Raw genomic sequence first — 10,932 nt, 5'->3', positions numbered from 1 at the left:
GGAGTCACGTTGACTCGACGCATGTGGTCCGTGGCGCGTTGCGTCCACTAGCTCGCACTGTCCTCCTGCTTTTGTCCCCGTGCGGTCCGGTGTGCCATGCACCGTTGCCGAAATTGGCGTAACAGTACAGCTGCCGCTACTTTTGTCGGCAGTGCCGTGGTACAGCCCTTCGTGTGTTGGATGGTGTTGCCACCACACTGTCAACATGGGCTCTCAGATTGATTCCATATTCCTAGATTTCCAGAAGCCTTTTGATACTGTTCCTCACAAGTGACTATTAATCAAATTGCATTCACATGGAGTATCATCTCAGTTGTGTGGCTGGATTCATGATTTCCTCTTAGAGAGGTCACAATTTGTAATGATAGATGGTAAATCATCATGTAGAACAGAAGTGATATCTGGCATTCTGCAAGGTAGTGCCATAGGCCCACTGCTGTTCCTGATTTATATAAATGATCTAGGTGATAATCTGAGCAGCCCCCTTAGATTGTTTGCAGATGATGCTATAATTTACTGTCTAGTAAAATCATCAGATGATCAATTCCAATTACAAAATGATCTAGAGAGAATTTCTGTATGTGTGAAAAGTGGCAATTAGCACTAAACAAAGAAACGTGTGAGGTCATCCACATGGGTACTAAAAGAAATCTGATAAATTTTTAATCGCAAAAATCTAAAGGCTGTCAATTCAACTAAATACCTAGGAATTACAATTATGAGCAACTTAAATTGGAAAGACCACATAGATAATATTGTGAGGAAGACGAAACAAAGACTGCACTTTGTTGGCAGAACATTTAGAAGGTGCAACAAACTCGCTAAAGAGACAGCCTACATTACACTTGCCCGTCCTCTGCTGGAATATTGCTGCGCAGTGTGGGACCTTCACCAGGTAGGATTGATGGAGGACATCAAAAAAGTGCAAAGAAGGGCAGCTCATTTTGTGTTATCGCACAATATGGGGGAGAGTGTCACTGAAATGATATGCGAGTTGGGATGGCAGTCATTGAAACAAAGGCGGTTTTCTTTGCAGCAAGATTTATTTACGAAATTTCAATCACCAACTTTCTCTTCCGAATGTGAAAATATTTTTTTTTATGCCCACCTTCATAGGGAGAAATGATCATCATAATAAAATAAGAGAAATCAGAGCTTGAACGAAAAGAGTTAAGTGTTCCTTTTTCCCACACGCCATTCGAGAGTGGAATGGTAGAGAGGTGGTATGAAAATGGTTCAATGAACCCTCTGCCACGCACTTAAGTGTGAATTGCAGAGTAACCATGTAAAAGCAGAGGATCATGATACACCAGTCAGGTCAAAACAATTTTTTCATTTCTGTCATGCAGTGTAAAGCTCCAAACAGTAAAGGTTAGGTATCTCCGAGCCTGGAGAATAAAGATGAAAACTTTTTGAAGTTTTTTTGGCATCAGATTGATCATAAAATAGATAAAGGTGCTTTCTGAAATAAGTTAGCTGTGGTTAGTCAAAATTTGTATCCCAATTGGTGGATTGAAGAGAAAGATGATGTAAACAGGAAGTGTAATTTTGACAGTAATGTGTTTTGTGTTCCTTCTATAACAAGTGATGTTAGCTGTGCCATGGAATCTATTCATTGTGTTCAATCTTTACCGGAAAACATGAGTAATCAAAGTAATGTTATGATACCTGTAAAGTTGATAAAACCTTGTGAAGAGCATATGGATGTAGTATTTGATGAAACTGAAAGTGATCTTTTGCATGAGATGTCTGACAACAGAGAGGATGATTCAGATTTTGGGTGTCCTTACATTAAAATTAAGACTTATCAGAGGAAAGACAACTATTTGATTGCTACAGGTAACCCATTTTGTGGTGTACCTGAACAATTTAGGAACAAGATCAAGTATAGTAAGAATTTTGTAGAATTGCCTACAGTAGGTGTAAACATAAGAGGAGCTACAGGTAGGCAAAGCAAATTGGTACAATCTCAGGTACTTTTAACTTTTAGTATAGAAGACCAGAGCTTTGAACATGGATGTTTAGTGATCCCTAGTCTGGAAGAAAATATAATTCTTGGTATGAATTCGATAATGAAAGTGGAGGCTTGTTTTGGATGGTGTACTAAAGAATTGTTTACTTTGGAACCTAAGAGTAATACTAATTTCTGCATTTTAAACTGTGGGAAAAGTTGCTACTATCTGCAAAACATTGTGAACCAAGCTGAGTACCAGTTGTTTGATGATGATATAGATTTTGATGAGACTGAGGATCAGGATTTTGTAAGTGTAGTGGATTCCAAAGTGAGGGAAACTGCAACTCTTAATGACCAACAAAACGAACAACTTAGGAATTTGTTACTGGAGTTTAGAAATGTGTTGAGTGAAAGACCAGGGAAAATCCTTTGAGGAAGGTTACTCCCTGATCTCTTGAAATATATGGAAGTAAAAGCAATGTTTATGCAAGATGATATGGGAAATTATCGCCCCATTTCTATACTCCCAATCATATAAAAAAATATTTGCAAAAAATCCTGCTTTACAGATACAAAGCTTCATCCTTCTTTACAGAAACAAAGCTTCATCACACAGAATGATATCATTTCACATAACCAATTTGGCTCCCAACAGGGCAAAAACACAGTAGATGTGATAAATGAGTTTATCGAAAAAATTACTTCATCACTAGATAGGAAAGCTAAGGTTGCAGGAATATTCTGTGATCTTACACAAGTTTTAAACTCTGTAAACCATGCCCTGATGCTTTTCAAACTCAACAGGTATGGAATAAGGGATATTGCTTTGAAATGGTTTGAATCATATCTCTTGGAGAGGAAACAAACGGTAGTAATCACATCAAATGGAGCAGATTACTTCTCAGAGTGGAGAAATGTCACACAAGGTGTTACTCAAAGCTCAATCCTTGGGCCCATTTTATTCCTGTTCTATGTAAATGACTTTCCTCTCAATATAAATACTCACTTAGCTTTGTTTGCAGATGATACTTCTGCCATAATTGAAATGAAAATTCTGACAATATACCACACAGTGTCACAAATATGTTAAGTAAATGTATAAGTGGCTTACGGCAAAAAATTTCAAAAACCCACATGATGAGTTTTAAAACTAAACAGTCAAAAACTGAAAAAATCTGTTCCATTCACAACAATCAAAAAATGGAAGAACTTGACTCAGGTTACTGGGAATAAACTTAGACAGGCCTTTGAGTTGGAATTCTCATATAGAATATCTAGTATATAAATTAAACAGTCTTGCATTTGAAATGGAAGTTTTAGCCTATGCCACTGATATGGCCACCAGGAAAATAGCATACTATAGCTATTTTGAATCTGTTATTCAATATGGAAAATTTTTTTGGGGAAGCTCAGGAAGTGTTACACAAATTTTAAAAGATGCAAAAAAGCATAATTTGCAATATTTGCTCTGCACAGCCAGGGGCATCATCTTGACCATTATTTAAAGACCTAAAAATATTAACTGTCCCCTCCTTATACATCTTTGAGAGAGTTCTTTTCCTATGCCGCAGAGCTGATCTATTAAAAAAAAAAAAAAAAACCATTTTGAACACACACACGATGCAAGAAATAAAGAAAACTTTATGCTCACCTCTCATCGCTTAAAACTGTGTGCTCAGACTCCTCAGTATATACCCATGATAATTCACAACACAATAAAAGGGTGTGACATAATGAATATGAAGATAAATATTTTAAAAAGCAAGTTACATGAACGATGCTACTATTCTGTGGAAGATTTCATGAAGAACAAAGTGAAACTTTGAGCTGGATCCCTAAAATGGAATAAAAAATTTATGATAGTTATAGTAGATGTAAATGCTGTAAGTTTGACAAATTTTAAGTAACTAAATTCTCCACAAAGTATTCTTGTAAATGTGGGAAAATTTCAAATAAGCAAATTGTAGCCTTGACATGTCTCCTTTACATTAGACTATGTTCTGAAACAGTGTGCATTATGAGATGAATAAACACATTTCACAAGTGAAAATCTGTCAGTGCATGCTAAATAAAATAAATAAATAAATAAATGCTTTATCTTACAGATCTTCAACCTTTCTTTCTAAAGCCATATAGTATACTATTTTCAAAAAGGAAAGATGTTGAGAAAGAAATTTAGGGAATGGAAATGTGGGGAGTAATTGAGAGAAGTAGAAGTGCTTACAATAATCCTTTGGTTGTGATAAGTAAGAGAAATAGTGGAGTGAGCAATTTTTTGGACTCTAGACATCTCAATAAGTTTCTTATCAGAGAGAATGACCATTCTGAGCACAAGGAAGAGCTTTACACACATTTGGTTATGTAAAATTCATGAATAGTTTGGACGTGAGCCCTGGATTTCACCAGATTCCACTTGAAATTAATTCTAGAAAGTGTATTGCATTTTTGTATGGAAGTAAGCATTTTCAATACTGTGTTGTGCCATTTGGGCTAAATGTATCTAAAGCTGAATTCATAAGACGTCTCGATTCTACCTTCAGAAGTGAAGTGAATTCAAAATTAACCCTCAAGCAGGTGTGCTGATTTTTGTAACACTAGTGGGCAAGCAATGCACATTGTACACATGTAGTCAACAGCTGTCATTATGCTACTAAGGGAAACATTTATGAGCTAAATCACAGTTTAATTTCAGTTTATTTAATCAACAATATAAGAAACTTCTATTACATCATTGATTTACAATTTGATTAAACAAATAAGAAACTTTCATATCATTCTGTTGCTGCAGCTGACGTATAAATCTATGCCAACACTCTTTTAAGCACATACTGAACAAAGACACTCTTTCATTGCACTATAAGAATACAAAGACTTTATATATTGAAGTAGTATCAGTTATCACAAAGTTCCTTCAATCTGCACAGTAAATTGTCTTGCCCATTTTCAGGAAATGCTTTACACTTCTCACATGTATGCACTGCTTTTACATGTACTTTTCAAACAAAGCTATAGCATGAGTTACACCTTAACGTAGTACATGTGTTTCTCGCATGTCCACATGTCACACACTGACCTCTTTTCTTGGTGGTAGGCTTCTCAGTTATTTCAAAAACATTTATCTTTGTATTTCATGAGGAAAGTTGCAATGTTGGCAGAAAGTGAAAGAATATTAGCTCTTTTCATTAGTTGAGGCTTCATAAGAGACAGTGCTAAATCTTTCAAGAAAATTCTTCTCTTACTTTTTGTATTTGTCTCATTTGCATGAAAAATTATTTGAGCATTGATTCCTGCTATATCCAATAGAGCATAGAATACAACCAATGACCATCTTGTCACCTGTGTGATGGATTATGCACCTCCCAGTTGATCGACTGTGTCAACTCCTCCTTTTGTTATATTGCAATCCAACACTATATCTAGTTTATATGTAACTTCATAAATGGTTCATAAATAATGGATAGTTGAAATTAATATAACTGCCTTATTTTGTTTCAGCACATATGAAACTAGCCTCATATCATTCTGAAAACCAAATAAAGAGGAGTGGATAGCCCTACATTTCCCAGGTAAAAACTCTTATGGGATCTTGCATTTGCTTTTTCCTCAACATGCCGATGCGTTTTAGTCACTTGTTCAAAAGGGAAATGGCTATGGAATAGTTAGTGTACCAATTATCCATTGTAATATTTATTGCCAAGCCTTCAGTGTGAGTAATTAGCCTTCCTACAATATCTCGGGGAGAATTGGAAACACCATATAGTCCTTTGGATTGTTTTCCACAATATACTTTAGTATTAGAAGTGAAGAATGTTTTAGCATCTGCTAAAACAATGATCTTTATCCCATGCTTCGGTCGTTTGTTCAAAATATTCTGAACAAAAGAACAGCGACCCCAGAAAGCTTGCAACTTTTTGACTACAGTCACAAATTCTCCTACATTATAAGCGTTCTTGCAGTTCACCAGAAAGGTATCCAATATTTGCTTATTGCAGCAAGTTTATTAGTTACTCTTCTTTCTTGCCTTATACTCTTGTCGTCAAAAGGGATACATCATAAAAGGAACAGAAATCTTCTGTAGCTCATCACAGCTCTCGTAATCTCCATACCGGTATCATCTACTGTCCACAGGTCAATGACATTTGTGTAGTTTACTTTCTTAGTCCTGATGAGATACAGCAATCCCAACAATGCCATTATTTCACACCTTGTAGTTTTCTTAGCGTCCATTTCTCTGGAATATTGAACACATTCTTTCTTAGATTGAATGGATATATCCATTACAACTTTATCAATCACTTCCAGGCTAAGTACTGCTGATAATGCCTCTGTTTCACTTGTAACCCCTGTGGCAATGCATGTATGCCCAGGGAATATTTTCACAATCTTCTTTCTTTTTGTTTTCGACGTCATAGCTGGGCATATTTTATTCCATTTAAACATTTTGTCCCTCCCAATAAAAAGACCACCAGTAGAGAGTGGCTCTTTACAGTCATCATCTCAATCGCGGACTTGATCAGAATCTAAATCGTGGTCACTTTATGTGATAAATTCCTCTTCTTATACAGAGTCATCATCGTTTTTGTTGTCTGGTACAAAATTGAACTCTGGCTCCTCATTAAGTAACCAATCAGGCTTCTTGTCTGTCAGCTTTGATCTTGCACTGCACAGTGATATACCAGCTTGTTACATGTTACCTTTGATTCAATTAAAAAGAAATGAAATAAAAGTGAAGGAAAAATTTCTGATGTGACTGGGCACATGGCATACTTTGTACACTAAGTTGACACATTCGCAGTTCATTTTAAATTACTGTAGCTCATGTGAAACTAAGACAACACAACTTCTCACTGTGCTACCTGAAACAATAACGCAGGAATAGTTAAGGGCTTGCCATCGTAAAACAACAATGGAACTGTGCACGAGGATGACATTTGTGGTTGGCGCACTTTATACACAGGTGGACCCACTCAAGGGTTAATTGTGTATGTTGATGACATTTTGGTCACTGAAAAGACTTGTGAACAACATTTGGGACTGTTAAGAGAAGTGTTTTCAAAATTGGAATCTGGAGGTATGACTTTGAAAATAGGTAAGTCTAAACTGGGTGTGGAAGAAGTAAAATTTTCAGGACATGCTGCATCTGAGAAAGGAAGTGCACCACTGCACCTGATAAAGAGAAACTTGGCACTATTGCTAATTTTCCTGCAACTCACAACAAAAAACAGCTTAAATCATTTTTTGGGTTAACTGGATTTTATAGAAAATTTTATAGCAGCCAAGCTTTGAATGCTTCTTTCCTGTGTGAACTTTTGAAGAAGAATACTGCTTGGGATTGGAATCAGGATACTTTTGATGAGATCAAAGGACATTTGTGTCATTGTCAGATATTGTTCAGACTGGATTTGTCTCTTCCTTTTTGTATTATGACAGACGGTAGTGATGTTGGTTTGGGTGCTCATATATTTCAGGAGGTTGAAGTTGAAGGCGTTATTGAACACAGATCTCTTGCATTTACTAGTTGAGTATTGCAGAAGCATGAGAAGACATACACTGTAACTGAGAAAGAACTTTTGGCTGTACATTGGGCATTCAACAAGTTTAAAAAGTATTTGCTAGGTCACAAAGTCATCATCTATAAGCATTATGTTATATCCAGTTGTGTAAGCTGTACCATAACAGAATTATTGTTGGGCCATGTTTTTACAGCAGTTCAATTATGAATTTAAATATATTAAGGGCACAGACAATGTAGTTGGTGATGCTTTGTCTAGGCTACCTTTAGGGAGTGAATTATCTGACAACTTTTGAGAAGGAGATAATGAGTTTAAAATTATGTACTTGAGAAGTGTGAGATCTTGAAAATTTGTGAAGACATCCACAGGTATAAAAATCACGATCAAAACTGAAAATGTTGGTTAAGAAAGGATGAGAAAAGATGGAACATTATTATAAGGCACACATGGATATATTATTCAGGACACATAAGACTGACTCAGATGATTGGAGACTTATGTTGGCCAGAACAGTGTATTGATACTTTAATTACTTATACATATGAGAATGCTGGTCATTGTGGAAAAACCAAATGTACACAAAAGATTCAGGAAAACATCTACTTTTATAACATAGGAAGGAGAGTCAAGAAAAAGAGTGCCAGCTGTGACAGATGTCAAGGAGTAGAGGTAAGTCACCAAACAAGTAGAGGCCAAATGCAAAACATAATGCCTAATAGTATCATAGATCTTGTGTCTGTGGATGTTTATTGACCTTTGCCTAAGTCTAAGAATGGATTTTGTTATATTTTTGTGGTGGTTGATGTAACTTCGAAGGTCAAAAGCTATTTCCTCTTAAGAAAGCTACCAGTAAGCAAAGTATTTCTAAGTTTGAAAACACATATTTTCATGAGGTGAGTATTCCTAAAACAATTTTATCCAACAATAGTTCTCAGTTTACTTCGTATGCTTGGAAAGATTTTGTTGATCATGCAAAAATAAGGACTATTCTAACCTCTGTGTACCATCCATCGAGTAATTCTGCAGATAGGTATATGAGAGAAATTAGAAGACTGTTTAGAATATATTGTAGTAAGAATCATACCAGTTGGATAGATTATGTCAGTGATTTTGAGGATATTATGAACAGCTTACAACACTCTTAAACAGGTTTTTCACCATTTGAAATCATGTTCAATGGCAGAACAACTAACTTAATTTCTAAGAATGTTGAGTTTCCATCATGTAAAGTTCTGTCACTGCAAGAGAGAAGAGTGCATCATGGAGATGATGAAAAAGCAGGCGGGTAGGAGAAAGCAGAGACATGATGGTATAGGCAGATTTTCTAAGTTTCAGGTATAAGATCTTGTGTTGGTAAATGCCAAAGAGAAATCTAAAGTGTTGAAATCTGAGATAAAGGAATTATTCAGTATTTATATGGGACCATTCGAAATTCTTCAACATCTGCATCCTAATGCATACAGACTTGTGTGTCCTAAAACTAATATTATGCAATATTGCTGAACAGAAAGCTTACAGACATGACCCATAAGTATCTAATTTTTTTTTAAAATTCATTTTTTTAATTATGTAAGATGATGTAATTTCTAATGTAATGTCTTGTCTATTGACTGAGTTTAAGTCTATGCCACACTGTGTTTACAGGTTCATACAACTATATAATTCTGTTCTGTAATAGATTTGTGCTTTGGATTTTGATACACATATGCCATGTGACTAAGTGGGTAGATCATTTTACAATTTTGGAATCTGACAATGCCATTAAATATCTAGTGATATATTTTTAATTTTAGAATGCTATTAGTGGTAAATATTATTATTATTCCTGTGTACTCTGCAGAAAGTGATTTAATACAATTGTCATGAACTCTTTTGGGTAAAGTCCTGTGGTAAACCGAGAGAAGACTCATTTCATTCATGTGTACTGTAAATATTAGGAGTAGTATCCTAAAGTTTCATACATGCAAACCAAACAATTGTGTATGTTAAACACAGAATTCTTATATCAGTACATCATTGACTATGGTTCATACCTCATTTTGCAGGCACTTGTCGGATGCGGTGTCAGTGCACTCCAACTTGTCTTGTTTGAGTACATAATTTCTTCTAATCTACTCTATATCTGTGTATATTACCTTACTAGTTCATGTTTCCTTTGCTATTTAGTAATGTATCATATATGTGAACACTTTTTAATACATTCTGACATGAACCGTGATTACGTACTTTTTCAAAATAGATACGCAAAACATATGCCGTGTGATGCGAGGGGGGTATTAAACAGCATACTTAGTACACAAAACAATGTTTCAGGATTTTATGTCAAAGCTAAACAAGAATTTACCTATCCGTTAGAGCATATGAAGAGAAATCTAGGGAAGAAAGTGAAAGATGTGGATGGATCCACTCCCTCACTTTTGTATGGCTGTACTCTTGTTGAGCCAGTCAGTTTACAAGAGATCTTAGGTGCCGGGTAATGTAGCCAAGCATCTGTCAACTACATCAGTCTTGTGACTGAAATTAGTAAAATGTTGGCCAAGAAATTATTCTATATGAAAAATTCATAGACCTGTTTGTTTAGAAAAGTAGTCACTACCTGGTGTGGTTTGGATTCATGGGTCTGTCCCCACATCGTAAGCATAGGTCCTAATATTTTTTTCATTATATTCTCTTTTCATGAGTCAACATGTTCTTATATACTCTGGTTTATGTGGCTAACTGATTTCGTGCTATACTCCTACTTGCGGCCGAGTATATTCTTCTGGTCTGTACCCGTCGTTGAGTTTTTCGAGTCGGCTCACTTGTTATACACTTAGGCTCTGAATATTTTTTCTTCTCTTTTGATGGTGTGACATTAGAAATGTAAAGTTGCAATTTGTAATTCTAGTAATTTACATTGCCTCTGCACGTATCTCTCTAGTTTAGTGTTGTAATGTTGTAGTTTTGACTTTGTATCATTTGTCTTGAGACAGAATGTTCCACAGACCTGAAAAAAATGAATGCCATGTCCTCATATATGTATAGATTATGACTTGTATAGTAGGTATTTTTCTTATATTTTCTGTCATATGCATCAGACACTTCCATATGCCTGTATTCTATCTTTTGGCATCCTTTTGTACACTGTTTGGCAAACCTTATAGTAGGTCACAAAATATTGTAAACACATTGTTTCCATATTATGTGAGGGAGATATTGTAATGGGACATCCTCCTATAGCATTCTTTTTCTTCAACAGTAGTTATCGATACCAGGACTATGTTTTGAGTTTTGGACAGGCCAATATTATCTCAGCTGCTTTTCTGAAAACTTGCATATAATTTTATGCACAATATGTCATATATCAAGCTAAAATTTATGAAAAGGAATTACTTTATTTGTCATGTTACAATCGATAAGTACTAGCTCTGAGTGCACATTTAAAATTATGGTTTTTGGAATCATTTGAACTTAGAAATTATTTGG

This window comes from Schistocerca gregaria, chromosome 2 (assembly GCF_023897955.1).
Source record: "Schistocerca gregaria isolate iqSchGreg1 chromosome 2, iqSchGreg1.2, whole genome shotgun sequence".
Classification (NCBI taxonomy): Eukaryota; Metazoa; Arthropoda; class Insecta; order Orthoptera; family Acrididae; genus Schistocerca; species Schistocerca gregaria.
The sequence above is the reverse complement of the archived record's forward strand: the minus strand, read 5'-3'. Positions refer to the sequence as shown.